Source organism: Macaca thibetana, chromosome 8, assembly GCF_024542745.1.
Source record: "Macaca thibetana thibetana isolate TM-01 chromosome 8, ASM2454274v1, whole genome shotgun sequence".
NCBI lineage: Eukaryota > Metazoa > Chordata > Mammalia > Primates > Cercopithecidae > Macaca > Macaca thibetana.
In genome coordinates, this window is record NC_065585.1 from 19,878,683 (window position 1) to 19,906,390 (window position 27,708).

Here is a 27,708-nt window from a genome sequence, read left to right on the forward strand (position 1 = left end):
AACAGAAAGTATGAAAAGCAAATTTACCTGTCAAATTTAGGAAAGGAAATTCCCCAATTATTTCTACCGGTTTAAGTCCCTAAATAAAGCCAGATATACTTGTAGAAAGTACCCAGTTGACATCACTCAATGGGAGTTTCCTTACTTTTGTCAATGTTGTACTTCTTTGTCAGCAGAGATACACATTATTTGTTTCTATTTTTTTTCAATCAATACATGGCTACAGAGTACTATTCAATAAAAACAGAATGTGCATTTCCCTTATAAAATAACCATTCTTTACTCAATCTTCCAACTAAAGTACACAAATAGCTGATGGTAGAAAATCAAGCTGGTCACAGTGGTGCATGGCTGTAGTCCCAGCCACTCAGGAGACTGAGACGAGAGGATCATCTGAGCCCAGGAGTTCAAGACCAGCCTAGGCAACAGAGCAAGACTCCATCTCTAAAAAAGGTTTAAGAGAAAAAGAAAAAAAAATTACCCCTTGGCACCACTGGAGAGGAAAAAAACATGGACAGCAATCTTCCCAGCATAATGTTTTCTACAGTCTTTCTACAGTCATGTTATTGCATGTTCTTTAATACTTGCCACTTGAAAAGACTCTAATTAAATAATTACCTTCTTGGGAAAACAACTCAATTCTAAATTGAGTAGGATTCCTACCTCTCCACTTACTCAAATTCTACCGCTTCTTCAAAGTCTTGTTCAAGACTCATTTTCTGTATGAAGCCATCATCCTCTGGTTTCAAAGATGTCTCCCTTCTCAGGTGTTAATTGTATGAATCACTTACACTGGCACTCAATCATTTGCCTCCTCCTATTCTTTTTCTAATTCAACAGCACTCAGTTTATATTTCTCTCATGCTTTGAATTATAATTATTTTAAATATCTATTTCCACTAAAAGGACTAAGTGATATCCCTCTATGTACTACCTTTAATTAAAGCGTAGTCCTTGGTACCTTAATAAATTATTTGTTGGGTATAAATTTTAATCATGCAACAAGTATACAAACTTTGCAAGTAAGGACTATGTCCCGTATTTCTTTTTCTCTATTACTATATGTCTAGCCCAGTGCCAGGAACAAAACAGACACTTAAAGATATTTAACAAATACTGTATAGGTAAACCAGCTGTAGTTTTTATTTATGTTACATTCTCTTTTCAAGTTGCTATAATATCTGAATAAACAAACATGTCTTTCATCAAACAGATTATTCAGAAGAGTGAGATTACTTCAAATACCTCCTTGTTTTGCAGGGGTAATATATGGAGAAAAGAGGATGAATGAAACACACACACACAGAGCTGATGTTTCAGCAGTTTAAAACTGGTATTTGAGTATTCAAAATGAGCAAATGAGTACGAGCTGGTATGGCTGACTGACAGTCTGGCCACATTACTTTCTACCACCCTCCCATCAAGAAGCAGAGTCTATTCTCCCACCCTTAGAATCTGGGCTGCCTTGTCATTTCTTTGACCAAAAGTCTGGCAAAAGTTATACTGTGAGATTTCCAAGCCCAGGCCTCAAGAGCTCTTCAGCTTCGGCTCTAGAGGCTCTTGCCTACCCACTGCCACCATGTGAACAAATCTGAACTCATCTGCTGGAGGCTGCGACCACATGAAGGGGGGATCAGCTGTCCCAGCTGAAGACATTCTAGGCGCAGAAGTTCCCAGCCAATCTGGCAGTGTGAGGAAGCCCCTCTGAACCGGCAGAAGACTCACCCAGCTAAACCCCATCCAAATGACAAAGCCACATAATCACGAGCCAAATAAATGATTATTTTAAACTACTATGTTTTGGGGTGGTTTGTTCCACAATAAAAACTAACAGAGCTGGAAACTCATCACCATTTAATTTAAAACTGGACACTTAAATGGTGTCACAATACTAATTTCTATTCCACAGCAGTTTTGAACTACAGCCACTGAAAATCATTCTTTTATGTTCAATATTTATTTTAAAATACCTTAAAAATCAAATTATGATTAAAGTACAATTTCTAAATAAAAAGTAATTGCTAGCTTTGGGATGAACTGATTTTTTAAAATATTATCTAATAAGTGTATATACCTCATTCATATCACTTTATGTGCTATGAAAACTTTTTTAAAACTATACAATGTGTTTTCTGCTTATAAAATTAGATAGGAGAAGTCAGGTGTGATTTTTACTCTTTATTGCTTTAAATATCAATTTCTGGGAGAGTAAAAAGAAGCTATGAAGAAAACTCTTAACCAATACTACCAATGAAGTAGAAGCAGAGAAAAAAAATGGTGAATTCCATCCTTCTGCCCCCATAATCATAAACTAAGGTTATGGAACTTAGTTTTTGAATTTTTATATATGAAAAGTATGAATAATTTTATTTAGGACTCAGAAATGTGTGCATCCTTGGTAATAGGAGAAATTCAACTAAAATAAGAACATGATACTAAGAAGACAAACTTTCTGCTTTTAATGCTTTTTGGTCCATAAGCCCCTTGGTCCTTCTCCCCTCACTGCAGCACTCCTTGCTGGCTCTGCCTCTTCTTCTCCCTAGGCTCTCTCTTCCCCCTACAAAGGTCATCCACTCCTAGAGCTCCAACTATCACTTGGAAGCAAGTGAAAAGAATTTCTCCCCCTCTCTTTAGCCATAGTCTTACACAAAACCTTTTCACTGCCAACCATTTGTTGAAGATTTATACCAAAATCCAGCACCTTAAATTCAATATGCTTGACATTAATGAAAGTCACCTTCCCCACCTAAAGACCAGCTCTTCCATGAGACAGTCTACAACTTTTTAATGATATCACCATTTTCCCAGTTACCCAAACTAGAAACCTCATGGCCAGCTTCAACTCCTTGTTCTCCTAAGTCTACTTTATTTGAAATATTTGACCATTCCTATAGATTCTACCTCTCCAACACTTCTTGCATTCATTCTCTCCTTTCCAATGAGCCCATGGCAGTTCAGCATGCCATCAGTACTTGACTAAACCACTGTAACAAGATCTCTTTCCATACCAACTTATCCTACATACCACAACCAGACTTACTTTCATAAAGTTCAAATCTAATTAGATGGCTTAGCTAATGAAAAACTTATAACCCTCCCCATTACTTATTAATTAAACTGTCCTATTTAAGGCAACAAGTAACTCCATAAATCAGTCCCAACTTACCCTTGTAATCTTTTCTCCCATATACATATGATCTGATCTAACTGGATTATTTGCTGTTCCTCAAAGTCCTGTGACTTCTGTTCTATTTCTGTTCATGGCTTACAGTATTTCCTTACCTGGTCACGGTGATCAGAATACATATAAATATTTATACTGCTTTAAAATTTAATATTATATGATAAAACATTTTCTGCACATTGCATTTTATAGATAATTTTCACAAAGGTCTTGATTGTTCCCCAAGTTTCTTGTTGAACATCACAGAAATCTCTGTATATAAAGCACTTACATTTTGGACTATCATATTAGAAGTGATTCCCAAAAGCACACTTACCAGGACAATATATTAAAGAGTTTAGCACACATTTTGTATCTTTAAAATTCAACTGGCTATAATTATCTTAAATCATTGTATTATAAAAGCTTAAGCTTGACCATCAGAGTTAGTGTATTTTATTAAGTACAATGCTGGTATTTACAACCTATAATTCTAACACCTTTTTCTCAATGCTCTGCTCCTTCAGGTCCTCCTCCCCCACTCCCCTGCTTCAATCTCCAGCCTCTAGCCCAGGTGATTACTAGGTCAATGGTAAACAAAGAGTAACAAAAACAAAGAATAGCTAGCTGCTTCTCAAAACTCGGTATTCTGAAAACTTCTCTGTTTTTGCCACTTTCTAGTTTTTGAAGTAGCGTCATGGGGGAACTTGTTATTTGAATCAAATGGGTCGGTCAAGAGAGAAGGTTAATGTATTTCAGTCAGTGTGTCTCCTGGGATGCACCATCACCAAAAGTAGTGGATACAGAACAGTTTACTGATGGATAAGGGACAGTATAATGCATGTCAAATATTAGATTATGAGTTGAATATTTCAGTTTGGGGTTCCATTTCATACACTATTTAAATGAAAAAATTAGGATATTTCAATGCTACCATAAAATTTGCCTCAAATCCCTCTTCCTGCCAAGCACACACTAATTTTCCTAATCTTTGTAATTAGATACTCCTCTCCAGATGAAAGTTTTTTTAAAAGTCTCACATTGTAGACATGCACTTGCTTTACCTTAGGGAAGACTCCCTGAAGTCAGTGATTTCTACATTGAGGCAGAAGGAGGGACTTGCCTTAACTAAGGTGTAGAACAGTCCATGAAGAGATCAGCAAGAGTGAAAGTCCACAGGTAAAGAGAACACAGTACTTTCTAGGAATGTTAAGTGTTTGGATTCAAAGGGCTAGAGAGGAGAGCGGTGAGAAAGTGAAATAGGAGCCTGGAGCCAGAAGGGCTGAAGGGAGCCATGGAAAGCCCATGCCCTGCTTGACTCTTGCCAGTTTCCTCTGAGCAAGCATGACCAGGTACATACTGTAGAATGATCATTCTGGCAGAAACTGGCCAGATTGAGTCTAGAGCTGGGAACATATAGGAGGCTGACAGTAAGATCAGAAGTAGAGGAGCGATAGCAGTGAGGGCAGAAAGTAATGGAGAGGGGACCGGCAGGGATTTTTAGGAATGGGACTAGACTTTTAGGAATGGGACTAGACAGCATATCTTATTGAATGGCATAATTCTTACTCATCTCTGAAGTAGGAATTTTTTGCTTTTGGTAAATGTAAAATAAAACCCCTGTGCTCTAAAGTAGGAGGAAAACGTACATAAACAAGCTACTACTACATTATTTTGACTCCATACAACTATCAAGTATAAGAAGTATGGTCAACTTAATACTTTGTGTAGGGGGAAAAATTAATGCTTACACATAAAGACGGAGGTTGTTAAGGCTGATGACTGGAGGAAGGAATTAAAAGTTCTTGAGTCTAATTTGTAAGTTTCCTACCTTAGACAACTGAAGTGAAGTCACAGTATAGTGTCCCCTCGGGAAAGAGAAAGGTAGTACCTTCTATAAGGAAGGACCCAATGGTCAAACTGGGCAAGGAAGGTTGTCAGGAAGTCCGGGAACACCTCTAACTAACAGGCAGCCACATCTTTTGCTTAGAGAGTAGTTGTTGCCCAGGTCCGCCAAGGTAACCTTCACTAAAAGGGCCTTGCCCTATCTTTCATTCCCAGGACTACTATGTGTCAAAGTATTTGTCATGAAATATTTGTCCCATGGGGGAAAAAAGGTCCCATGGACTAAGTTATAACCCCCTTCTATAGTCCTTCATTCATTTCCCAAATGTATACTAAGCACTGGTTCCACGACAGGTACTGTTTTAGGCACTAGGGATACAACAGATTAAGACAGACAAGCATCTGTCTCACTGCAATGACATTCTAGCCAAATGTAAACTACACGCTAAGGACTAAGGAATCCCATAGGAAAGCAGACTGACTAATATATCTAACCCTGAAATTTTATTTTTTTTACATTTTTTTCTCTTACTTTCAAGCTAACAAGTTACATTTTATTTTTAAAAATAACCTATGTTTACTTTGGAAAACCCTACTAAAAACCTTTCATCAACCCCACCCTACTCTCTATCTTCTCCAGATTTTGCATGTTAAATTTCTAGGACCTGTAGTCTCAAGAGACTAGTCTCCTTTTCTTCTCACCTCCAAGACATCAATTACTTACTTACATTCCTAGTGACTAGCAGTGCTCTGAATATAGTAGGGACCTACTCACTAAAATATTGATAATGGGGGAAACTATGCACACGTGGGGTATATGGGAAATCTCTGTATCTTATGCTCAATTTTGCTATGAACTTAAAACTGTTCTTAAAAAAGAGTCTATTAACAATAATTATGTAAGAATAAAGTCTATTAACATTTACAAGGTGGGCAGAGGATGAAGCATGGGCTGTATGTATCTCAAGGACCTATGGGCTGGCTGTGGAGCCATGGAGCTTATGTCTCAGTAAAAGCTTCTCCCTAGGAAGCCATTTCTGCCTTCTTCCCTTCTTCTTTCTAGATATTAGTTATGCAAGGTCCATGGGTATGATACAGTCTATAATCTGGCAAACAGATTGACATGAGATGAGGGCACTAAATATATACATACACACACACAATGTTTACAATAAGTCATCTGGTGACTTCTTTTTTTTTTTTTTTTTTTAAAAAGGCTAACTAAACAACTGAGCTCAAACAGCAAAGACATTTTTTTTCAAGTTAAATCTATGTATATCTATAAAAGAATCCCTACTGTATTACAGGCCCACAGAGCACACAGTGATAGCTGCAGCTCCATTTCATTTATAACAAATGTTATGTTTCATTATAACAAATCTTCATGTTTTCATCAGAGCATAGGAAGGTTCATTGTGAATACAGCAATTCCTGACACTTCAGTTTCTGTCTCCCTATCAAGAAAAGGTTGTCAAAACCAATATTGTACTGAAAAATGATGTTACATTATCAACATTTTTTGTTCCCACCCTTGCCAATTACAGAACATTCCTTAACTACTTGATAGTCCAGAAATATTTTATCCTTCATTAAGATCTTTAACATATTAACAAAATTACTAAAACACTGCTTCTTTACACTTAAGAATTCATACCAATTGATAACTTTAAAATGTTCATCCTTACACAATTTAAGTATATGTATAAATGAAAATTATTAAAGTAAATGCCTCTAACAAGTTCAAAAAGATCAGGTAACTCATATTTGGGGAGTATATGAATGTTTATAAAACACTTTTCACATATAATATTTGATTTAACCCATAAACAACTCTGTGGGCTAGTTAGCATTATTATTATATTACTATACTTTGCATAAAAATATAATTTAATTGATGTGCTTTAAAAACCACAAACTACTACTTGGTTGTGCCATTATGTGAACTTACATTTTCTCATTTCAGATTCCAGTTATCTTTCCATGGCTTAGACAGTCTCTATCTGTACCACTGTTATCAACATATATAGGTGACTAAACAAATGAGTTTTAAAAAGTTATCCAGGACTGGTCCATTCCAAGATGACCGAACAGGAACAGCTCCGGTCTGCAGCTCCCAGCGTGATCGACACAGAAGACTGGTGATTTTGGCACTTCCAATTGAGGTACCTGGTTCATCTCATTGGGACTGGTTGGACAGTGGGTGCAGCCCACGGAGGGCAAGCTGAAGCAAGGTGGGGCATCCCCTCACCCAGGAAGTGCAAGGGGTCAGGGGATTTCCCTTTCCTAGTCAAGGGAAGCTGTGACAGACTGTACCTGGAAAAACAGGACACTGTCCCCAAAATACTGCACTTTTCCCATGGTCTTAGCAACTGACAGACCAGGAGATTCTCTCCTGCGCCTGGCTTGGCGGGTCCCACGCCCACAGAGCCTTGCTCACTGCTAGTGCAGCAGCCTGAGAACAACCTGTGAGGCTGAAGTTTGGCGGGGGGGAGGTGGGGGGACGAGGGGGGTGGGGGGGCATCTGCCATTGCTGAGGCTTGAGTAGGTAAACAAAGCAGCTGGGAAGCTCAAACCTGGGGGAGCCCAACACAAATCAGCAAGGCCTACCAGACTCCACCTCTGTGGGCAAGGCATAGCTGAACAAAAGGCAACAGAAACTTCTGCAGACTTAAACATCCCTGTCTGACAGCTCTGAAGAGAGCAGTGGTTCTCTCAGCACGACAACTGAGCTCTGAGAACGGACAGACTGCTTCCCCAAGTGGGTCCCTGAACCCTGTGTAGCCTAACTGGGAGACACCTCCCAGTAGGGACTGACAGACAACTCATACACGTGGGTGCCCCTCTGGGACAAAGCTTCCAGAGGAAGGATCAGGAAGCAATATTTGCTGTTCTGCAATATGTGCAATTCTGCAGCCTCTGCTGGTGATACCCAGGCAAACAAGGTCTGGAGTGGACCTCAAGCAAACTCCAACAAACCTGCAGCTGAGGGACCTGATGTTAGAAGGAAAACTAACAAACAGAAAGGAATAGCATCAACATCAACAAAAAGGACATCCACATCAAAACTCCATCTGTAGGTCACAACATCAAAGACCAAAGGTAGGTAAAAACCACAAAGATGCGGAGAAACCAGAGCAGAAAAGCCGAAAATTCTAAAACCCAAAGTGCCTCTTCTCCTCCAAAGGATCGCAGCTCCTCAGCAACAGAACAAACCTGGATAGAGAATGATTTTGACAAGCTGACAGAACTAGGCTTCAGAAGGCCAGTAATAACAAACTTATCCAAGCTAAAGGAGCATGTTCTAACCCATTGCAGGGAAGCTAAAAACCCTGAAAGAAGGTTAGACAAATGACTAACTAGAATAAACAGTGTAGAGAAGACCTTAAATGACCTGATGGAGCTGAAAACCATGGCACGAGAGCTTCGTGATGCATGCACAAGCTTCAACAGCCGATTCGATCAAGTGGAAGAAATGATATCAGTGACTGAAGATCAAATTAATGAAATAAAGCAAGAAGAAAAGTTTAGAGAAAAAAGAGTAAAAAGAAATGAACAAAGCCTCCAAGAAATTTGAGACTATGTGAAAAGACCAAATCTATGTTTGATTGGTGTACCTGAAAGTGACGGGGAGAATGGTACCAAGTTGGAAAACACTCTTCAGGATATTATCCAGGAGAACATCCCCAATGGAGCAAGGTAGGCCAACATTCAAATTCAGGAAATACAGAGAACGCCAAAAAGATACTCCTTGAGAAGAGCAACCCCAAGACACGTAATTGTCAGATTCACCAAGGTTGAAATGAAGGAAAACATCTTAAGGGCAGCCAGAGAGAAAGGTCAGGTTACCCACAAAGGGAAGCCCATCAGACTAACAGCAGATCTCTCAGCAGAAACCTTACAAGCCAGAAGACAGTGGGGGCCAATATTCAACATTCTTAAAGAAAAGAATTTTCACCCCAGAATCTCATATCCAGCCAAACTAAGCCTCATAAGTGAAGGAGAAATACAATCCTTTACAGACAAGCAAATGCTGAGAGATTTTGTTACCACCAGGCCTGCCTTACTAGAGCTCCTGAAGGAAGCACTAAACATGGAAAGGAACAACCAGTACCAGCCACCACAAAAACATGCCAAACTGTAAAAACCATCAATGCTAGGAAGAAACTGCATCAATTAACAGGCAAAAAACCCAGCTAATATCATAATGACAGGATCAAATCCAAACATAACAATATTAACCTGAAATAAAAATGGGATAAATGTCCCAATTAAAAGACACAGACTGGCAAATTGGATAGAGTCAAGACCCATCAGTGTGTTGTATTCAGGAGACCCATCTCACGTGCACAGACACACATAGGCTCAAAATAAAGGGATGGAGGAAGATCTACAAAGCAAATGGAAAGCAAAGAAAAGCAGGGGTTGCAATATTAGTCTCGGATAAAACAGACTTTAAACCAACAAAGATCAAGAGACAAAGAAGGCCATTACATAATGGTAAAGGGATCAATTCAACAAGAAGAGCTAACTATCCTAAATATATATGCACCCAATACAGGAGCACCCAGATTCATAACGAAAGTCCTTAGAGACCTACAAAGAGACTTACACTCCCACACAATAATAACAGAAGACTTTAACACCCCACTGTCAATATTAGACAGATCATCAAGACAGAAGGTTAACAAGGATATCCAGGAATTGAACTCAGCTCTGCACCAAGCAGACCTAATAGACATCTACAAAACTCTCCACCCCAAATCAACAGAATATACATTCTTCTCAGCACCACATCGCACTTACTCTAAAATTGACCACATAATTGGAGGTAAAGCACTCCTCAGCAAATTTAAAAAAACAGAAATAACAACAAACTGTCTCTCAGACTACAGTGCAATCAAATTAGAACTCAGGATTAATAAACTCATTTAAAACCGCACAACTATATGGAAACTGAACAACTTACTCCTGGATGACTACTGGGTAAATAATGAAATGAAGGCAGAAACAAAGATGTTCTTTGAAACCAATGAGAGCAAAGATACAACATACCAGAATCTCTGGGACACATTTAAAGCAGTGCGTAGAGGAATATTTACAGCACTAGATGCCCATCAGAGAAAGCAGGAAATATCTAAAATTGACACCCTAACATCACAATTAAAAGAACTAGAGAAGCAAGAGCAAACAAATTCAAAAGCTAGCAGAAGGCAAGAAATAACTAAGATCAGAGGAGAACTGAAGGAGATAGAGACACAAAAAACCCTTCAACAAATCAATGAATCCAGGTTTTTTGAAAAGATTAACAAAATTGATAGACCATTAGCAAGACTAATAAAGAAGAAAAGAGAGAAGAATCAAAGAGACACAATAAAAAATGATAAAGAGGATATCACCACTGATCCCACAGAAATACAAACTACCATCAGAGAATGCTATAAACACCTCTACGCAAATAAACTAGAAAATCTAGAAGAAACAGATAAATTCCTAGACACATACGCCCTCCCAAGACTAAACCAGGAAGAAGTGGAATCTCTGAATAGACGAATAACAGGCTCCGAAATTGAGGCAATAATTAAAAGCCTACCAACCAAAAAAAAGTTCAGTACCAGATGGATTCACAGCTGAATTCTACCGGAGGTACAAAGAGGAGCTGGTACCATTCCTTCAGAAACTATTCCAATCAATAGAAAAAGGGGGAATCCTCCCTAACTCCTTTTATGAGGCCAACATCATCCTGATACCAAAGTCTGGCAGAGACACAACAAAAAAAGAGAATTTTAGACCAATATCCCTGATGAACATCGATGTGAAAATCCTCAATAAAATACTGGCAAACTGAATCCATCAGCACATCAAAAAACTTATCCACCACGATCGAGTCCGCTTCATCCCTGGGATGCAAGGCTGGTTCGTCATACACAAATCAATAAATTTAATCCATCATATAAACAGAACCAACGTCAAAAACCACATGCTTATCTCAATAGATGCAGAAAAGGCCTTTGACAAACTTCAACAGCCTTTCATGCTAAGAAACTCTCAATAAACTAGGTATCGATGGAACATATCTCAAGGTAATAAGAGCTATTTATGACAAACTCACAGTCAATATCATATGGAATGGGCAAAAACTGGAAGCATTCCCTTTGAAAACCGGCACAAGACAAGGATGTCCTCTCTGACTACTCCTATTCAACATAGTGTTGGAAGTTCTGGCCAGGGCAATCAGGCAAGAGAAAGAAAGAAAGGGTATTCAATTAGGAAAAGAGGAAGTCCAATCGTCCCTGTTTGCAGATGACATGATTGTATATTTAGAAAACCCCATCGTCTCAGCCCAAAATCTCCTTAAGCTGATAAGCAACTTCAGCAAAGTCTCAGGATACAAAATCAATGTGCAAAAAACACAAGCGTTTCTATACACCAATAACAGACAAACAGAGAGCCAAATCATGAATGAATTCCCATTCACAATTGCTACAAAAAGAATAAAACACCTAGGAATCCAACCTACAAGGGATGTGAAGGACCATTTCAAGGAGAACTACAGACCACTGCTCAATGAAATAAAAGAGGACACAAACAAATGGAAGAAAATTTCATGCTCATGGATAGGAAGAATCAATATAGTGAAAATGGCCATACTGCCCAAAGTAATTTATAGATTCAATGCCGTCCCCATCAAGCTACCAATGACTTTTTTCACAGAATTGGAAATACTACTTTAAAGTTAATATGGAATCAAAAAAGAGCTCACATTGCCAAGACAATCCTAACTCAAAAGAACAAAGCTGGGAGCATCATGTTACCTGACTTCAAACTACACTACAAGGCTACAGTAACCAAAACAGCATGGTACTGGTACCAAAACAGATATGTAGACCAATGGAACAGAACAGAGGCCTCAGAAATAACACCACACATTTACAACCAACGGATCTTTGACAAACCTACAAAAACAAGAAATGGGGAAAAGATTCTCTATTTAATAAATGGTGCTGGGAAAACTGGCTAGCCGTATGTAGAAAGCTGAAACTGGATCCCTTCCTTACACCTTATACAAAAATTAATTCAAGATGGATTAAAACTTAAATGTTAGACCTAAAACCATAAAAACCCTAGAACAAAACCTAGGCAACACCATTCAGGACATAGGCATGGGCAAGGACTCCATGACTAAAACACCAAAAGCAACGGCAACAAAAGTCAAAATACACAAATGGGATCTAATTAAACTAAAGAGCTTCTGCACGGCAAAAGAAACTACCATCAGAGTGAACAGGCAACCTACAGAATGGGAGAAAATTTTTGCAATCTACCCATCTGACAAAGGGCTAATATCCAGAATCTACAAAGAACTTAAACAAATTTACTAGAAAAAAAAAACAAATAATCCCATCAAAAAGTGGGCAAAGGATATGAACAGCCACTTCTCAAAAGAAGACATTTATGCAGACAACAGACATGAAAAAATGCTCATCATCACTGGTCACCAGAGAAATGCAAATGAAAACCACAATGAGATACCATCTCAAGCCAATTAGAATGGTGATCATTAAAAAGTCAGGAAACAACAGATGCTGGAGAGGATGTGGAGAAATAGGAATGCTTTTACACTGTTGGTGGGAGCATACATTAGTTCAACCACTGTGGAAGACAGTGTGGCAATTCCTCAAGGATCTAGAACTAGAAATAACATTTGACCCAGCCATCCCATTACTGGTTATATACCCAAAGGATTATAAATCATGCTACTATAAAGACACATGCACATGTATGTTTATTGTGGCACTGTTCACAATAGCAAAGACTTGGAACTAAACCAAATGCCCATCAGTGATAGACTAGATTAAGCAAATGTGGCACATATACACCACGGAATACTATGCAGCCATAAAAAAGGATGAGTCCATGTCCTTTGCAGGGACACGGATGAAGCTGGAAACCATCATTCTTGGGAAACTATCACAAGGACAGGAAACCAAACCCACATGTTCTCACTCATAGGTGGGAATTGAGCAGTGAGAACACTAGGACATGGAGAAGGGGGAACATCACACACCAGGACTTGTCAGGGAGTAAGGAGGCTGGGGGAGGGATAGCATTAGGAGAAACACCTAAGATAAATGATAAGTTGATGGGTGCAGCAAACCAACATGGCACATGTATACCTATATAACAAACCTGCACGTTGTGCACATGTACCCTAGAACTTAAAGTACAAAAAAAGAAAAAACAAAGTTTTCTAGGGCTGGGCTTGGTGGCTCATGCCTGTGATCCCAGCACTTTGGGAGGCCAAGGCAGGAGGATCACATAAGGTCAGGAGTTCGAGACTAGGAGCCTAGCCAACATGGTGAAACCCAGTCTCCACTAAAAGTACAAAAATCAGCTTGGCGTGGTGGCAGGCACCTGTAATCCTAGCTACCTGGGAGGCAGGAGAATCGCTTGAACCCAGGAGTCGGAGGTTGCAGTGAGCCAAGATTGTGCCACTGCACTCCAGCCTGGGTGACAGAATGTGACTCTATCTCAAAAAAAAGGAAAAAGTTATTCAGGAAAAAGAATGTAACGACTAATAGAAATTTTAACAAATACAAGGCAAATAACTCTGAAAGACAGTACTTGAGCATAACACAAATATCACGATTAAGACTATCAATAAATAGACATCTTTGTTTTGGAGTTATAAAGAAATGTATTTTCCCGAAAATACTGTGAGTTGATGCTAAGTGCCAGCATATAAGCTCCATGAGCATAAAGACTTGTCTATTTTGTTCCCTGCCATATTCCCAGCATATTCAATGAACATCTGCTGAATGAATGAATGCTGAGTACAACACCAAGTTTCAAAATGAGACTCTGAGATATAGGTAAATGAAGTTAGTTTATATTTAAAACCAGGACACTAAGTACAATTTAATTCATTAGATAATTACTAAGTAACTTATATGTATGTGCTTATGACTATGCTAAGATATGCTTCTATGGATCCTTCCTTTTAAATAATAAGCTGCATTAGATCTGGAATTGGTATCAGATTTATATCCTTTAGAGTGCCTAGCAAACAACTTTTAGTAGATTATTTTCAACCCTCATTGTACGTTAGCATTACCTGGATAACGTTAAAAAAAAAATGCCTGTGGGCTTACCAGACACAAACTAAATTTGAATCTCTGGGTAGAGACTGAACTCTGATTTTCTTTTCTTTTTTTAATATTCACAGTTGATACTGATGCCTAGGCATGGGTGAACACCTCCACTGTAGACCAGAGGTTCTCAAACTTTGGGTTACAGGAGAATCATTTGGAGAGCTGAAAATTCAGTCTTACTCTCCCAGTTTCAGATTCAGTAGGTCTAGGGTAGAACCTAAAAATCTGTATTTTTAATAAGTTTCTAGGTGACGCTCATGCTACTCTGAGACCCATTGCTACAGGTCACCTATAGTGTTTCTGGTGTTTCTGGAATGAATTAAAGAATAAATGTAGAAGATGTAAAAATAGAGAAATATGAACATTATATGAAAAATTTAAATATAAAAAAGGTTAGAAAAACATAAAATAAAACCACAATGAAATATCACTACATACTTATTAGAATAGCAGAATGAAAAACAAAACCAAAAATAATCCATGTGCTGGTGAGGGTGCAATTCTCATACGCTGCACGTTGAAAAACAGTTTGTCCATTTCTTTTTTTCAAAATTTTATAAACATCGACACAATGACCATTTTTTATAAGCTAAACATCATATGTTTACTAATCCCAGCAATCATATGCTTACCAAAGCCATCAATCTTATGCCTGGATATTTACTCAATAGATATTAAAACATATTCACATAAAACTCTGTACATGAATCCTTCTAGCAGTTTTATTCATAATGGCCACCAGCTGCAAACAACTGAGATGTTCTTCCACTGGTAAATGAAACTATGGTACATCCATACAATGAAATACTACTCAGCAATAAAATGCAACAAACTGCAGATAACTAGCAATACCATTAATGAATGTCAAATGCACTCTGATAAGTGAAAGAAGCCACTCAAAAGGCTATACGCTGTACAATTCCACCTATATAACATTTTGGAAAAATTAAAATTATATATAGAAAAAACAAAATAGTGGTTGCCAGGGGCTGGGAATGGGGGGAGGTGTCAACTACAAAGTGTCACAAGAGAATTTTTCGTGGGGGGCTGATTGATAGAACTGTGCAAGACAACTGATTGTGCAGAACCTCATCTGTAAAATGGGACGAATACTATCTATCCACCACACTAAGCTGTTGTGAAAATTAAATAAGATAATAGATGGGAGAGTGCTTTGTAAGCTAAAATATGCCTTGTAAAATATAGTCATGCATACAATACAAATATTCTTCCTCCTCTTTCAACATATACAAAGGGGCAACACTCTCCACAAGAACCACTAACACTTTCTGATATTTCAAGGACAAAGTGACAAGGCCCTGGCAAATAAATCAACAACATACAGTTAATGGGGATGATGAGAGTTAACAGAGAGTAACAAAGGGTAAATATGAGGCTGCTTCTCACTGTCCACCAGACTGACTCAGTGATAGGCAGAGACTGAAGGGGCACACTTAGCATAAAACTAGGGGTGAAGATAAAGCTTCCATGTACCTTTCTTCTTTCAATTCTTCTGAAATCTTAGAAGAAGAAATATGCTTTTTGCTTTGTTTTACACTTACCTCTTTTCTGAGAAAATATCCTCCTGTCACTCCTAACCAGTAGCTCTTTCTCAGTAAATTGAGGGATTTTGGTTTCCTGATTATAAAACTATATAGACTCTTTATAGAAAATTAGTGAAGAATAAATACATATTTTAAAAATGAAGGTAGAGAAAAAGTCAAGGTAGAAGCATAATGCTACCACCAGCAGTGTTTATTCTGTGAATGTGGTTTTAAAAATAATTTTCATATGTTTATTAGCCACTTGTTTATCGTCTTTTGTGAAGTCTGTTCAAACCTTTGCTAATTTTTAAACAGAAGTGTGTTGTCTCTTATTATTAGTTCCAGTTCTTTATACAGTCTGGATACACATATTCTTTGTAAGATACATGTTTTGTGAATATTTTGTCCTATATTGTAGCTTGTCCATTCATTACCTTAATAGCTGTCGTGATAAGTTGAAGGTTTTAATTTTGATGAAGTCTGCTTTACATAAATGTGTATTTAACCTAGTTGTAATCATACTGAATACTCAATTTTTGTATCCTGTTAACTCTTTTCTTTTTTTTTTTTTGAGATGGAGTTTCGCTCGTTGCCTAGGCTGGAGTGCCATGGCGTGATCTTGGCCCACTGCAACTTCCGCCTCCCAGGTTCAAGCAATTCTCCTGCCTCAGCCTCCTGAGTAGCTGGGATTACAGGCATGTGCCACTACGTCCAGCTAATTTTGTATTTTTAGTAGAGACGGGGTTTCTCCATGTTGGACAGGCTGGTCTCGAACTCCCAACCTCAGGTGATCCACCTGCCTCGGCCCCCCAAAGTGTTGGGATTACAGGCGTGAGCCACTGTGCCTGGCCCCTGTTAACTCTTAATAGCATAAGCATTTATTTCCTGATGTTTTTAAAACTCCTCACATCATTTTTAATGACTGCAAAATATTTCACTGAACTGATGTTGCACATTTTACATAACTAGCCCTCAACTATTATGTTACAGTGTTAGTAATATATTAATTACAAATAATATCATAAAGGATATCTTTGTAAGTAAATTTTGCTTCATTATTTCAGAACATGTCCTTAAGATATGGAATTCCAAAGAAAACATATTAGAATGATACTGAAGAGGCAGCACATGTTAGCAGTAGAGCATGTCATCATCATCTATCACCATCTGGAAGGCAGCCTTAGAGATGAAGCCTTTCTCCTATGTGAGGATATGAGATCCAGAGACAGAAACTGAATTGCCAGAGTGGGCAGAATCCATTCATTGATGTCTAAGTTAGGTCTTTCGATTTCCATTATTGTGCCCTTTTTGTGACACTACATTAATGTTCCTAAAATCTTAAATTGAAATGAAACGTAGCAAGTCATTAGTATTATTTGCATGTGTAAAACTGTATCACTGCTCGATTTCAAATGTTGTTCACCAACAATGCATTTCTATACAAGTAGCTCTGAATTTCTATATGCAGTTTTTCCCTATATAATTGCTACAATATACATATAATATTAAATTATAGCTGCTCTATAAAGACAAATTATAATATTAACTTGAAACAATTCATTTGACTTCAAAATTTCAGAATGGTTAATGAGTAAACCATGTCTATTTGCTATACACACAATAACACACCACACACTAATCTGCCAAAATTCTACTTAAACTTTCTTTCCAAAAGAAAAAAAAAAAAAGTCTTTTAAAAATGAAGTAGAAGTAGTCAGAAATGCTTAGTAACTTTGTCTGGAACTTCTAGTCTATATAACAAATACAACACTTAAATCATTCTAACTTCAGGAATTATAACTTGACAAGATAATTATTTTCTTAGGTATAATGTAACGTCATCTCTGGGACACTTAAGACTTGGTCTTCCTAATCTAGATTCAGGCTACTTTCTGAGTGTGGATGGCATCATACTCTCTTAAAATAAGTCACAATGAGAAAAACACCCAGAGTTCACAGTTTGTGTCTAAACTTGCTGCTGACTCATTTGTCCCTTGATAACTGAACCTTTCTTTACTAACTTTAATTATAGCTATCTGTCATTTTAAAACTTCCCCTTTCCTCGTGAACATATTTGCTATCCTTGTGGCCTCTTGACTGTGAGACACTGGGTAAATATGTCACCTCCAAGACTCTTATTATATGGTGTTCAGTCTGCTAAAAACAGAACTTGTACTTTTCATGCATTCCTTTCCTGCATGTGGATGTTGTAAAGATTACGCGAGATGATGTATGTGCAAGAGATTACTGTTGTTATGTTTGAAATAAATTTCATGGAATTTGTTCTAAACTTGGGATGCCATAAATATCCTCCTCCTCTCTGCCATAACACACCAACTATTTCACCAGAAACATCATTCTTAGGCACTATATTCTAAATGAATTGCCAAAACCATAGGGATCTGGAAAAGAAGAACTGCTATGTAATGTCTGGTATCATTCCTACTCCCTAATCTCTAAATGCAAGTGACCAAAAAGGACTCTCTCTCAGCTAGATGAAGCAGATTCCTCCAGTGTCATCTAAGTACATCAAGGCAGTTCTATGATCTGGAAGATCTACACAGATGATTCACTCTTCAAGAGTCCTATTAAAAGTAAGATTTTTCCATGAATGATATGCTTGAATTGAGAGAAAGAAGAAAACACACAAAAGTGTTTTCACGAATTGGTGTGGTGGCCGGGCACAACGGTTCACGCCTGTAATCCCAGCACTTTGGGAGACCAAGGTGGGCGGATCACGAGGTCAGGAGACAGACCATCCTGGCTAACACGGTGAAACCCCGTCTCTACTAAAAATGCAAAAAAATTAGCCAGGCGTCATGGCAGGCGCCTGTAGTCCCAGCTATTCAGGAGGCTGAGGCAGGAAGACGGCGTGAACCCAGGAGGCAGAGATTGCAGTGAACCGAGATCGCACCACTGGACTCCAGCCTGGGCGATGGAGGGAAGATTCCATCTAAAAAAAAAAAAAAAAAAAAAAAGAATTGGTGTGGTATGGGGAAAGAACATGACATGGGCTTTGGTGTCACCTAAACCTGGGTATGAATTTCAGGATCAGGGTTTTAGGCAAGTTATATTACATTTCTTTGCTTATTTTCTAATCTATAAAATGGATACAGTCATCTAATAGAACTGAGAGAAAGAAATAATAATGCACATAAACAGGCTGGGCGTGGTGGCTCACGCCTGTAATCCCAGCACTTTGGGAGGCTGAGGCAGGCAGATCACCTGAGGTCAGGAGTTCAAGACCAGCCTGGCCAACATGGTGAAACCCCGTCTCTACTAAAAATACAAAAAATTAGCAAGGTTGGGTGGTGGGTGCCTGTAAATCCCAGCTACTCAGGAGGCTAAGGCAGGAGAATCACTTGAACCTGGGAGGCAGAGGTTGCAGTGAGCCAAGATCATGCCACTGCACTCTGGCCTGAGCAACAAGAGCAAAACTCCATCTCAAATAATAATAATAATAATAATAATGCACATAAAGTCTGCAAGTACCATAGCCTGAGCATAGGTAAGCACTCAAACAATGTCAGCTATTATTCATTAATTCAACCAGCACTCACTGAGTACTTTAGGTACTAGGCATTATACAAAGCATGCCTATGACTTGTATTGTAACTATCAGCAAATAGGAATAGGGCAAACCTAAGATGAATGCAGAGTAGATGAGTGCTTTTATTGTACAATATAAAGGACATGTAGAAAAGTTAATTTCTCACTACATAATAACTCCTGGACAGCTTAATGACCTGATTAAAACTCCACCACTATGGAATCAATCCTTTAATTTGAATTAATCTTTTTCTTAATTTATTTATTTGGTCCCCCAAATCTGCTTTAAAATGTAAACACTCCTAAAAAGTAACAGCTTTACAAAAGAAAAGAGGGAGAGTAGCTACACTTCTCTCCAATGTTCTCTCTTCATCCCTGGCATCCTCTGTCTTCTGGTTCTACTGTTCACTAGCTTTGTTGGCCTTGGGCATATCACTTTACCTCTCTGAGGCTGCTTCATCATTAAGATGGGGATGACACTCTTCAGCTGCAATGATGTAAATCAAGATTTATGGAAAAGAGAAAACGTATGGAGTGGGAGACACAAATAAAGCAGCAGGGAGGAAAGAGACACACAGAAAAGACAGACGCTGATGGAGAGAGGAGGAAAGAGGAGAGAGGCAAACACTCAAAGAATAAAAAATGTGTATAGGGCAGAAATTTCACTCAATGAACATAAGCTCTCAGGACGCAATCCAGCCTGAAAAAGTCCACCTTGGTTGTGACATTTACGATTTTTAGCATTTCCCAACAATTAAGTCATTCAGCAAGTGAATGGCAATGGCTTCATCCACATCTTTGAGGAAAAAATGAAGACCTGCTGAGAGGTACACAGGCGGTAAAACCATAGAAGAGCCAGCAAACTTCATCAATTTGTTTGAATGTTCTAAGCAGTCACACTTAAAAGACTTAAGCCATATTCTATGACATTAAAATGTGTATTGCTGTATATACTATACATTTGTGCCAACATATCATTGTAAGTGGTTATATACACAAAATTATGTATTTACTTTTGTTGAGCACTTCAGGGAATTTTCAAAGACAATATAAATTTTTAACCTTGTCTGCTGATTTTAGATCTCAACCCTACAAACGCTAATTTTTGTCCTCTATTCTCTTCCTTACTGACGATGTATTGAAAGGCAAAGGATTTTTATCATCAGACTGCCTTAACTAGGTTCTGACCCTCTTTTTCTAGGCAGCTTATCTGATCAGTTGAATAAATCTGTTCTATAAATATTAACTGAGCTCCTACTATTTGAGAAACAAAAAGAACATAGGGATTCATAAGAAATTATTCCTGTCTTAAAGGGTCTTGGACTTTGGTTCATTGCAGGCCAGCAATTCACATCATTTGTGAATTTGGATAGACAGTTGTAGAAAGTAGAAAAGTTCCTCTTAAAAGTTCGTCTTGGTTTAAAAATAAAATAATAGACACTAGGAATAATAATAGCTCCTTACTCTAAAGCCTCCTATCAACTATCAGTTCTTACACTTTAGCCCAGTTAGTTGCTTTGGCTTACTCAGGCATGTCTGGACAGGCCCAGGCAAGTCTTAGCCTTAAACCTTTCATAAGCAACTTCCTCTCCTTCTTTGTTCTTCCTTGCACTTACCTATTTAGGAAAGTTTTAGGCTATTAGCAAATCGGGTATCAGTTTAAGATTGTGAGGTTCAGCTCCAGTCAATAGATGCAGGATAGAGCAGTAAGGATGACCCAAAGGCATAAGGGATAAATATGTCTGCCTTTCCTTTGTTCAGGTGTGCTCTCGCCATTGTTCCATCTGTGTGGGGCACCCTTTCTGCAGAAAGTAAAGACTGCCTTGCTAAGAGGTCCTTTGTCTCTGTGCTGACTTTTCTTCGCAACACCGATTATCTATTTCTAACAACAGTTATACCTTATGACAAAGTAAGAAATTTCTAAGTTGAATCGTATCAGGATGAAGGCAAGTTAGTCAATACCTTGCCCAGTTTAAATGCACTCAATGTATTTCTAGGCAAAGTCAAATATTTTCCCTCTTGGCACTACCTTTATTTACTTCTCATCTGTCTTCTTCCAAGTTTCAAAACTCACACATACCCTTCCAATCACTGGTCTTCTCTAGAACCACACTGTTCACCTGCATCTGGATGAGGGGGCTCCCATACCTGGCCCCCTATCACAAAACCCCCACTTGCTTTTTCAATAGAACCCAACAGGTTTCTATACTATACATTCCCAAATGAAGCAAACTGCACATTTTGGCCTTAGTTTGCAGTATCATGAAAGCAAAACCATCAACTCTTCTGAAGATATCACAAACTAACAGTAAATTAAATGGCTGCTGTCTCTCATTAAAGTGTCTAATAAGGCACTAAAAAAATTACATTATGAGAAGGTAAAGCCAAAGGTTACAAACTAACAGTTTTGTCTGAACAGTGTTTTAAAAATCTAGTAACTGAAAAACAGAAAAATCTAGTAACTTAGATTTCTGAGTTTTCCAAAACAACCTGAAGATCTGGCAACACTGGGTCCACACCCCCTCACAGCAATAATAAGCTGGCAGGGGCGACAGGTGTCCTCTTTCAGTAGCACAGAAGCTCTTAAGCACATGATGGTTTTCTGGAAGATTGTTGTGACCATCAAGGACCTGTGCTATGGTAATACTACACTGTGCCTAGGCCTCATGCTGGAGTTCAAGGAGTACATCAGTAAGCAAAACATAAAAACCCCTACCGTTGTGCAACTACACTGCGGTTTTGAGTAGACGCTCAAGGAGATGGAAAAGCCACCAACTAAAAACAGTAAAGTGAAGGTTTCTAATGTTCCTGAGAACACTTAATAGTATCCTTGAGAGAATCCTTTTGTAAAGTGAATGGCCACTCCCTCCTTTTGTCAGTTTTGAGATCTAGATTGGGTGTGCTTAAAATGAATCCATATTAATTGCTAGATTACAGTGTTAATTCCTATGTTTCTCTATGTCCAATACAAATATCATCGTCACTCAAAATGATGTATAAGCTGCACTCATAGATGCAATTATCTCTATATCATATATTCTATATCTAACAGTGACCTAAATATACTGTCTAAATTTGTGGTGAACCTTTTCAGATAAGCATTTTTTCATTAAAAGGTAATACGATATGTTCTTTAAGTTTAGCATTTAAATGTACTAACAAAATTATACTGTATATTAAATTAATACTAAAAATTTCAGATTCACATTCAATTCTATTTTTGAACATAAAGCAAAGCCCTTATGTTTTGAAAGTTTCTAAATCTCAATCTTAGAAACTTTCAAAACATAAGGGCTTTGTCAACTGCCCTCAATTTCTGCCTTTGCTGATGTATGCTAAAATCCACAGGGCTTGAAAGTCGCGTGACAGGTAAATGAATAAAAGACGCCAGAAAGATTGCTTGATGACTTGAAAAAGTGTCTACACAGAGGAGTTCACACATTCTAATTAAGTTCTCCTGATGTTAAAATTGCAAGAAACCATGAGCTGTAATAGTGAAGGCAGTTTAAGGCAAGGAGAAGAGAAAATTATCCATACTGTCTAGCTAAATTAAAATTATTTCATCCAAGAAAGTCTGGTTATGTCTGCCTTAAACCAAATCATATTGTTTCACTTCACAACTTGGGTTACTGAGAATATAATTACTGTTTAGGAAATTCTTCTCTGTGAAATTGTTCCCTAACTCAGTTATCACTACCATCACTATCCTGGTCATCTTGTGTAGAAGTATAGAAGTTATCTTCAATCTTGATTTTGTGCCTCCAAGAGTTGGAAGTATCTAAGATAGGTGGTACCTGAAGGGAGAGCAGGCTACTATTAAGTGACTCAAATCCAAGTCTTCTGGCTGCTAAGCCACATTCTTTCCATTATGCTGTACTAGCTCTTCCTCAATAACTTACATCTAAAGCTTTTAGAGCTAGCAGAGTATCTCATTTAATCTTGGTAATGACCCTGAGATGTAAGCTGAGGCAGACGTAATTATTTCTAACATACAGGACACTGGGTATCTAAAGGATAAAATTATTTGTTCAAAGATGTTATATCTAATGCCAGTAATATCTATAAGACATAATTATTAGGAAAATAATTGTGTGTAACTGAAATATATTATCTTTAGAGTAACAGTATCTTTAAATGAGTATAGTATATCTGTTAGGTTTGTATTCTAAGGATGGTAAATACTAGACATCTGTACTGCCCTCTCCTTTCCCACTGTTATCTTTTAGCACATTCTTTCCTACTGGAGCTGAACCCAGTCTCAAAATCTTTCTGAACCTCCTGCTCCAGAAAGCCCCGTACCAGTTGACTGGCATGGCATTTCTGTTTTCACTCTCCTCACTTAGGTCCCACATTGTATAACATTTGTTTCTGATGTTTTCTTTGCTTTTGACTTGATAGTTGTTGTTAATGGTTCTCATATTATATCATGTGTGTATACACTGTCTTCTGCATTTACAGAGTCCTGCTTTTCACTTTTTATTTCAGAGCCTCAACTATAGTAATTCATACACAGTGAATCCTCAAAGTGTTCTGAATGTACCTGAGACAAATGGATGGTATTTAGGGAAAAAATCTAAAATTAAAAAAATAAAAACTGCCATTATTTCTGAATATAATTTAGATCAAGGGTCAGTAAACATTTACTGTAAAAAGCCAGATAATAAATATGATAAGCTCTGCTAACCAGATGATCTGTGACACACCCACTCAACCCTGCCATGACAGTGTGACAGTACCCACAGAAAACACATTAACAGGTGAGTATGACTATGTTGCCATGAAACTATTTATGGACACTGAAATAGAATTTTCGTATAATTCTCACAAGTCACCAAATATTACTCCTCTTTTGATTTTTTTCTCCAACAATTAAAAAATATAAAAACCACTGTTAGCTTGCAGGCCATAGAAAATCAGGAGGCAGGCTGAATTTGCTCCATGGCCCAGAGTTTACTGACCCCTGGCCTAGATCTAGAGTTGTCAAAGTGAGAACTTCTGGTGGTCTGCAAGATCTTTTCAGCAAGTTCAGTTACCAATGTGTGAGACAAAATTTTCTTTGTATACATCAACAAAATAGACCAAATGTAGATGCAAATATGAGGATCTAGCTACCTTCTATTAAATAAGCCAAAAATTGAAGAGACTGGCAAAAATGTAAAAGAATGCCACTCTTCTCAATAATTTTTCCTCTATGTTTGTAAAATGTAAAGTGGTATTCCATATCAAATACTGTTCATATTAACATGCCACAGGCTTATTTTTAATATGTAATATTTTAAAAATTCTTCAGTTTTGATTTCTAACATGATAAATGTCAGTTGATATAACCAATAAACAAAAGCTCTCTGGGGGCTCTCAGTAAATTTTAGGAATGTGACCAGGCGTGGTGGCTCATGCCTGTAATCCCAACACTTTGGGAGGCTGAGGCAGGTGGATCACCTGAGGTCAGGAGTTCAAGACCGGCCTGGCCAACGTGGCAAAACCCTGTCTCTACTAAAAATACAAAAATTAGCTGGGTGTGGTGGTGTGCACGTATAATCCCAGATACTTGGGAGGCTGAGGCAGGAGAATCACTTGAACCTGGGAGGAGGAGGTTGAAGTGAGCCAGGATTGCACCACTGTACTTCAGCATGGGTAACAAAGCGAGACTCTGTCTCAAAAAAAAAAAAAAAAAAATTAAGAATGTAAAGGAAGCATAAGACCAAAAACTTTGAGAACCAGCTGCTGAGCCACAGACAGATCAACTTACAGCTCATACACTGCCAGCACAGTGTACCTAGGCCTGCCCACGAGACAAAACCACCTGGGAGACAACTTCATTGCAAGCTCTATCTTGGCCTCTTCCCACCTAAAAGATTCCTGGCATTTCTCTGATTACATCCTGATTTGGTCAAATGCAATCCCCTGCATTTATGTTCTCACATAATAAAGTTAGTGAAGACATGGTGGATATTTTCATAAAACAACTCTTTGGATCTATGTAGACCATAAAAGTACTTCAGCTTTTACTCTGTCAAAACAGGCATCTAGAAGCAAGTCTCTCTCCCTAGCCTCTATTTTCTAATCTTTAAAAAAAAAAAAAAATTATTATTGCAATTCCTTGCCACCAGAACATATCCCAAAACGATTCATTAGCTCATTTACATATCATAGTGTACCTTTGACCTGGCTACACAAATATTGTGGGGGCCTGATCCTAATTAGAACCCTCACAGCAGTGTTAAATCTAAAAGAAAATCCACTAGACATGGTACAAGTTTAATTAATAGTGCTAATAATACCGCACTAAAATTACATTTTGCAAGTAAGGCATACAGATCTTATAGAGAATTTTTTTAAAGTATTAATATTTTGTTTGTTCTGTCACTTGAAATTTAAAAACTTTTCTAAAAAAATTCTAGGGGAAATTTTTATTTTAATTATTTTAGGGGAAAGTTATTTTAATTCCACTGTTACAATATACAGGGAAACCTTATATAAGGAAGTATTTCTTTCAATATAAATATACATGAGGTTTGACTGTTTATCCAAATAACGTGTACTGGTGGCCTGAGGAAACATTTTCTTTCTTTTTCCAACCCCATTTTAGAGAGATTTAAGAAACGATAGCCACGATTTCAACATTTATCATTTTGTTGTTCTTAATTAGAAAGTGTTTCTCCATGAGTATATGATTCTAAAAGTCTCCATCCTTTACCTTGTGGAATAATAACTTTGTAAACAATAACAAAAGAAGAAACAATTTATATTTTTGAATATTTGTCCTTCAACCTGTATTATAAAATTACTTAAAAATCAGGAATTGTGATTGGATGCTAAGTCTGCCACAATTTATGAGTACTGGTTCCAAATAGTCAAATAAAATACATTTGGCTACTTAATTAAACCAACACCAAAAGTGAAATTCGTTAGCATCTTTTTTTTTTTCAAGATTGAAAAATTGCTATTTATTTGACAAAAAAACTTTTGCATTTAATAAAGAAATGTTAATAACTGGTACATACATTAGTTCAAAATATTTTCACTAAGCACCAAATAGAATAGTTCCCGGACTTTTCACTGAGAACACCTTTGAAAAAATGCCTAAAACAATCAGTTTATTTAGGTTTTTAACCAAGAAATCGAAAGCTGCCAATCAGAGTTTCTAATTACCACGAGACGACCCGGTAAACAACCTTGAGGTCATATAATGTGAGCTTTTAAAAGCTTTGTTTAATCTCTACATCCCAACTGAGGGGATTTGTTGGCCTCAGGCTGGTAATCACAGGTCCATGTGCCAGATACTATACACACACACACACACACACACACACACACACCACTGAATAATAAGTATCATGGATAAAGGATAAAGACTATATGGCCCATGTATATTTAAGGGGAATAATGTCTAATTCTCACGGCTGTACAATTAATTCACAAGCATCTTTAAGATCAGAAAGCCACTGGCAAATTATTATCTCTTTGGGGAATTATTAATCATTTGAGGGAAGAGTGAAAAATACATTAGAAGAATGTTGGGAGCTGTGCTGTTCAAAAAAGAACAAAAAATAAACTTAAAATATGGGGAAAATGCTTACTGGTTAAATCTACAGTAAAAACAAAAGTCTCATCATGATTGCAAAACATTCCAAATTGTGAAACTTAAGTTATTTGTAAAATAGACAAAAGTGAAGCAGCTTCCTCAGTCATTTTTTGAGATCTCAGCATCAATTTAAAGAAAATGCTTATATTTAAAAGAAAGCCTATTTCAAAATACGAATCCCCACATTAAGCACATATAAGGACATGAGGTAAATTTATGTCTCATTTATCATACAACATTCCTGCTCTATGTGTGTGTAAATGAAGGTGTTGGGAGACTGAAGTTAGAAAAGGTTATTTGCTTCACTATTCACTTCTTTAAGAAATACAAGCTTCTCAATCCTAAAAGAAGCAAAGACTATAGGACTAAATAGATGCTAATGTGAAAAAATCCATTTATATAAAATTGGTATGTGGACCACATGGAAGAATGGGAAAAGAAAGGACATATGTACTTTACTGTGCAGAAAAGATATATTATTTCTGGTAAATACTGTCTAAAAATTTTTTTTGGTATAAAAAATTATATTGCCTGCTCTAATTCTTAAGTCAAAATTATGTCCACTAAAAAACCTGAATGTAATAGTTTATTAAGAAGGCAACAAATTTAAAAACCACATGGAATTTTATCCTACCACAATGCTAAAACGGATCAGAGAGATTTTGGTCTATAGTTGAGAAGATAAAGTGGTCTTCTGAGAAAACATAGCTAATATTACTCCAAAGCGGCAAAACCAGAATCAAAGTATGGTTATCTTAAAGCATGGCACAGCAGTTTAAAACTTGAACAATACCATTGGTATTTAAATAAAATCGTTTTCAGTTTTATTTTGTTTTCCCAATTCCCCTCCCCAGCAATGGGGCAATACACATA

General features: G+C 37.5%; 1 protein-coding gene across 7 annotated transcripts in view; it reads right to left on the reverse strand.

The window, feature by feature from the left end:
• Positions 1–27,708, reverse strand: part of NSMCE2 (NSE2 (MMS21) homolog, SMC5-SMC6 complex SUMO ligase) — a 270,420-nt gene that overhangs the window by 154,030 nt on the left and 88,682 nt on the right. The gene's annotated exons all lie outside the window — the stretch shown is intronic.